Source organism: Myotis yumanensis, unplaced genomic scaffold (assembly GCF_028538775.1).
Source record: "Myotis yumanensis isolate MYYU_CA2020_CCGP unplaced genomic scaffold, mMyoYum1.0.hap1 SCAF_1, whole genome shotgun sequence".
Lineage (NCBI taxonomy): Eukaryota > Metazoa > Chordata > Mammalia > Chiroptera > Vespertilionidae > Myotis > Myotis yumanensis.
The window spans coordinates 68,014,414-68,020,769 of NW_027223752.1; the positions used below are offsets into that span (position 1 = coordinate 68,014,414).

The 6,356-nt window shown below is 42.9% G+C and overlaps 1 pseudogene; it reads left to right on the top strand.

The window, feature by feature from the left end:
- Positions 1 to 251: 251 nt before the first annotated feature.
- On the top strand, positions 252 to 2,097 carry LOC139003543 (large ribosomal subunit protein uL3m pseudogene; annotated as a pseudogene).
- Positions 2,098 to 6,356: the final 4,259 nt, after the last annotated feature.

Below are 6,356 nucleotides of genomic sequence, written 5' to 3' on the forward strand. Positions count from 1 at the left end.
CATCTGCCAAAATCCTTGTTAACCTTCAAGTCCTAACTGAAGAGCTCTGTCGAGCTTTCTCAAATCTCCCAATTAGAATAAATGCCCCTTCCTCTGTTGTGGACTTGCTTCATTATGCCCCCTGCAGTAAAAGCCAAGGTCCTTTGTATATATAAAAGCCTAAGCAACCAATAAACAGTTTGACCTGTCAACCAGTCGCTATGATGTGCACTCACCACCAGGGGACAGATGCTCAATGCAGGAGCTGCCCCATGGTGGTCAGTGCACTCCCACAGCGGGAGTGCTGGTCAGCTGACCGAAGGGCACCAGACGCAGGGCTCATGGCTGGCTGCCTGCAGCCCAAAGACCGCAGCTGAGCAGCAGTGAGCCTACTGGACAGCAGGCACAGTGGGGCTGGGATGAGCAGGAGCGGCAAGCAGCATTGGACTGCCAATTTCGGCCGATCCCTGCAGGCCAGGCCGAGGGACCCCATCAGTGGACAAAAGCACCAGGCCTCTAGTACTCAAATAAAACCAGAAATGGAAGAAGAGATTTTATAATTGATGCCACAGAAATTTTAAAAAAGATCATAAAAGGCTTCCATGAACACTTACACATCAACAAACTGCATAAACTAGAATGGATAAATTCCTAGCAACATACAAACCTACCAAGACTAAATCATAAAGAAATAAAAAGTCTGAACAGACCTATAACTAGTATGGATATTGAGTCAGTGCTCAAAATTCTCCCAGGATCAGATGGCTACACTGGCAAATTCTACCAGACAGTTAAAGAAGAATTAATGTTGCCCTGACCAGTGTGGCTCATTTGGCTGAGAATCATCCTGTGCACTGGAAGGTCACTGGTTTGATTCCCAGTCAGAACACATGATCAGTTGGGGTTTGATCCAGGTGGGGGTGTGTGTGGGAGTCAACTGCTGGATGTTTCTGGCACATCAATATTTCTCTCTCTCCGTCTCCCCTCTGCTCTCTTTAAAATCAATAAAAACATTTTTAAAAAGAAGAACTAATATAAGTCTTTTTCAAATTCTTCCAAAAAATTAGAGGGGACACTTCCAAACTCATTTTATGAGGCCAGCATTACCCTGAAAACAAAGACACCACATGAAAACAAAATTACAGGCCAATGTCCCTGATGAATAGAGGTGCAAAATCCTCAACAAAATACTAGCAAACTGAATCCAGCAGTACATTAAAAACATCATATTAAAAAGATCAAGTGGGATTGATCATTGTGATGCAAGGATGGTTCAGCATATGAAAGTCAATTAATGTGATACACCTCATTAACAGAATAAAAATCACATGATCATCTCAATGGATACAGAAAAATCATTAGACAAAATTAACACCCTTTCATGATAAAATAAAAAAACTCTCAACAAAGTAGGAATAAAAAGAAAATTGCCTCAACATAATAAAGCCCAACAAGTGTTTTTGCAAGACTGTGAAGAAATTGAAACTTTTGCACAGTGTTGGTGGAAATGCAAAATGGTACACTGCTATGGAAAACAGTATGGAGATTCCTCAAAAAATTAAAAATAGAACTACCATATAATCCAGCAATCCCACTTAATGTTGGAATTTTATCTGCCTCCAAAACAGAAAGTTAAAATCTTTCATGTAACAGATAACGCTGCAGTAAAGCCAGGATTCCTCTTTACGCTGCTCACTGTCACCCAGGGCAGTACATGAATGTCACAGCAAAAAACTGTTGGGAAAGGTTTATAAGGAATCAATGAAAAGATAGGGATTTAAAGGCCAACCTCTACTTACGGTCAAATGAAAACCCAGAGGAGACCTGGAGCTATTTCAACTAGTGATGTTGCCAGAGTCTGGCCTGGAACTAAAATGCCTGGGAAAATGAGAAGCATAGATACGACAGCATACGGACTGGAAGTATGGACACAAGGACAATAAAATGGACACAAAAAATGTTCAGTAACAATCAGAGATTCTAAACCGCCTGCATATAAGGATTTCTGTGAAAATTTACTATTTCCTATGTGTTTTTCCTGATGAAGAGAACCAACCAGAAAACTTTTATGATGAAAATATGTGTCAACCCAGTGTTCCTTCTATTACATCTGCCTAATCTCACTGGACATGGCAGAACCTCCTATATTCTGTGAACTTTGTCAAGCCAGAACAGTAAGATAATCAGGAACTATATCCTACTTTCTTAATCAAAGTAACACCACACTTGTCATCTTTGTCCATGCCATAACTATATCACTCGTCCTCTAACTGAATTTTGTTAGAAAAATTACTACTTAAATCAATTAATTAAATTGAATACACTAAACTAATTTTAAAAATATTTTATTAATTTCAGAGAGGAAAGAAGGGGGAGAGAGAGAGAGATACATCAATGATGAGAGAGAATCATTGATCGGCTGCCTCCTGCATGCCCCACACTGGGGATTGAGCCCACAAGCCCAGCATGTGTCCTGACCGGGAATAGAACTGTGACCTTTTGGTTCATAGGTAGATGCTCAACACTGAGACAAGCCAGCCAGGTTGAACACACTAAATTTAGATGGACTGGCAGTTTTCATATCAGTAAAATCTCTCTAATTTGCAGAATTCATTCGTTATACTAAAATACCACAACTTATCTTAAGGTGTATATAAATTTAACTTCTTTCATTAAAAAAATAAACCAAAGAACTTGTATGCATATATGCATAACCCATGGACACAGACAATAAGGTGGTGAAGGCCTGGGGCTGGAGGCAGGGCGGGTTAGAAGGGGTCAATGGGGTAAAAGGGGCACATATGTAATATTTTCAACAATAAAGATTTTTTAAAAAGACAGGTAAGTTCTAGAGGCCTTCTGTACAAAATTGTTGTACACTTAAACTTTTGTTAAGAGGGTAACTCTCAGGTTGTGTTTTTTTCACAGTAAAATAAAACACAAAAATAACTGAACTGCTAAAAGGATTCTAACAAGTATCAGGGTTAGTAAGGACTCCAAATAGTGGGACGGATACCTTGTTACAATCATCAGATACTGGAGTTGGGGATTTAAATCCCACATACAACTTGGTGACATTTGCTCAAAACCAAGCAGAGGAAGGAAATTGAACATGAAAAAAGAAGCTTGAATCAACGTTTGGTCAGTTCTGTGGTGACATCAAGTCACGAGAGTGGAGCAATTCAATTCACTAACTTCCCTTTAGTAAAAATGTGGAGGAGCCAATAATTTCCTCGCTACAAGTCAGTGTAAGATCCTGACTTTCCTACCTAAACAATACAGTCAAACTTTGCTCCTCTGTGGCAAAAAAAGAAAAGGGAAACACCTACAATCACTTTAGCTTTGAACCTGCAGAATATTCCATACATATTCATATTCAAGACATGCTCCTTGAAAAAATTCAAACAGAATAGAGAGGCATGAAAACATAATCTATCCATAACAATAAAAGCATAATATGCAAAAGGACTGAATGGCCAAACAGCAGAATGACCGTCTGGATGACCACGCCATGACATGCACTGGCGCCCGGCCAGCCAAGGTGGGTGTGATGTGACTGGTGGGGGGGGGTGGGGGGAGCCACTGCCCCATGATCACCCAGCAGAAGGAGGCCTAGGCCACTGGCTGGCAGGGCAATCAATCAGGGGGGCTCCACAATCGCCCCAAAGAGGGAGGCCCAGGCCACTGACCGGTGGGTGATCAATTGTGGAGCCCTGGCAGGGGGAGGTCCAGGCTGCCCAGCCAGTGGCGCTGAGGTGGGTGGGCAGGCTGCAGGGCTATTGATCGTGGGGCTCCCAGACTGCAAGAGGGCCAGCAGGGGAGCAGTTAGGCGGTGATCAGTCTGGCAGAGGCAGTTAGGGGTGATCAGGCAGGCAGGCGAGTGGTTAGGAGCCAGTGGTCCCAGATTGAGAGAGGGATGTCCGACTGCTGGTTTAGGCCCCATCGGGAGCCAGCAGTCCGACATCCTCTGAGGGGTCCCGGATTGGAGAGGGTGCAGGCCAGGCTGAGGGACCCCCCCTCCCCAATGCATGAATTCTGTGCACCAGGCCTCTGGTGTATATATATATATATATATATATATATATATATATACACACAAATAAAAGCCCAGTGACCAGAACAGTGGAATGACTAGAATGACCGGAATGACTGATGGCTATAACACACACTGCAACAGTCAACCAGCCTGATCTGGGCCCTGATCGGGCCCCCCACCCTGGCTGGCCCAACCCCCGATTGGCCCCAACACCCCGATTGGGGACAGGGCCAGCTGGCCAACTGCCTGCGGCCCCTCCCCGCTCCAGCCTGGCCCCATGGGCCCCCATCAGGGTGGGCTGGCTGGACCCCATCCATGCACTAATTCTGTCTCCTCTCCACTTTGATATTACTTTGATATGTATCCTCCCAATGTGGTGTACACATATACTGACCTACCTACCTACCTACCTACCTACCTACAAACACACACACACACACACACACACACACACACACACTTGAAGTAAATGGTATTATCCTAACTATATCATATCATTCTGCAATTTGTTTTTATTACTTAAAATTTGTATAGAAGTACCTACTTTTTCTATTGCCTGCATAGTATTACATATGACTAAGCAATCACTCATGAATGAATATTTTTGTATTTATTTTTTATATTTTAAAACTTTTTTAACTTATAGATAATACTTGCACATGTTTTAAAAATTTAGAGTGCACAGAAGTGTCTAAAATGAAAAACAAGCCCTAATCATTTGGCTCAATGGATGGAGCGTCGGCTCGATTCCGGTCAAGGGCATGTACGTTGGTTGCGGGCACATTCCCAGTAGGAGGTGTGCAGGAGGCAGCTGATCGATGTTTCTCTCTCATCGATGTTTCTAACTCTCTATCCCTCTCCCTTTCTCTCTGTAAAAAATCAATAAAATATATTATAAATAAATAAATAAATAAATAAATAAATAAACAAAACGACACCGAGCGTTCATCTTCTGTAAAAAACAAATAATAATAATATAAAATGAAAAACAAAAATCTTCCACCACCCATCCCCACCAACCCCACCAGTCCCACACACATTGATGTTTCTTTCTCTCTCTCTCCATCCTCCCTTCCTCTCTCTCTCTCAAATCAATAAACATATCCTCAGGTGAGGATAAAAACATTTTTTAAAGAAATATAGTTTAGTAAATTCTTGGATTTAGATATAGATAAACTCCTCTAGGAAACAGAATACCTTCAGTTGTTATCATGGTCCGGCTGCCAATTAACTTTGTGACTGTAAACACATTACTTAACCTCACAGTGCCCTAGTTTCTTATCTCTTCAAACAGGAATAATAACTATCTCACAGATCTGAAAGACGATCCAATTAAATTATGCCTTTGAGCACAATTAGTTAACCACAGAGGTATCATTAGTGCCTTTCCCTTTAGCAGTTTCTGTCATTCCTGGAGCTGCTGCTGGCCAAACAGAGTTGAACAGACAGGTCAAACCTCAAAGTCAGGAATTCTCAGGGTACCCTGCTGCTTCTCAGGTTTCAACCCCTAAGAGATCTGATAGAATGCGGTGCCAGCAGGAGTGTTAGCTGAAGCAATAGTTCAGAGGTCCTAAAGCAAAACCAGACTGGAAGCGGGAGAAACAGATGCCTGTTGCCATTGGTGGCAGCCATAGCGACAACTGTCACATCCCTCTCACTGTCACCCGCTGCCCCTGCTTGGAGAAGGATTTCAGTGCCTGACTTGGGGGACAGAGAGTGCGATGGGAGAAGCCCATGAGTGTAGACACCAGATGGCTAAGTCTTTGAGACAGTCCCTGGAACTGGTCCTGGGACAGAAGAGAGAAGGGGAGCCAGGACTGTGTCGTTGCCCTGGGGAACTACTACTAGAGTCCAGGAGTATGTGAGTCACATGGAGAGCTCAGACCCAGAAGCCTCTGGAGCCCTCACTCTGCTCTCTTGAAGCAAGCTTTCATTCTCTAAAAATGATCCCTCTTGCACTAACTCATCAGTAGACATATGAGGACAGTTTGTTCTGTAATCAATCTAAGCATGTCCATAACAATACAGCTGCTAACGTCTCCTGTAAAGACGGCACTTCACAGTTCTGGAGTGCACCCTCTCGCTGTGAGTCAGTAAGTAGTAACTAGTCTGATTTTGTCAGATGACAGGCTTGTTCTGGAGGTCTTGGGCTGATTGGACCTTAACTGTGCTACGTGCTGGATAACGGACAGTTCCATCTGCGACATGCTTGGGTAGCGAGGGAACAAGTGTTTTGTTTTTCTGGAGTTTTTTCCCTCTTTTTTTCTTCTTTTTTTTCTTTGAGATTTTTAATGAGAGAATAAGTCATCCTCTGAGAGTGATTCCAGCAAAAGTTAAATGC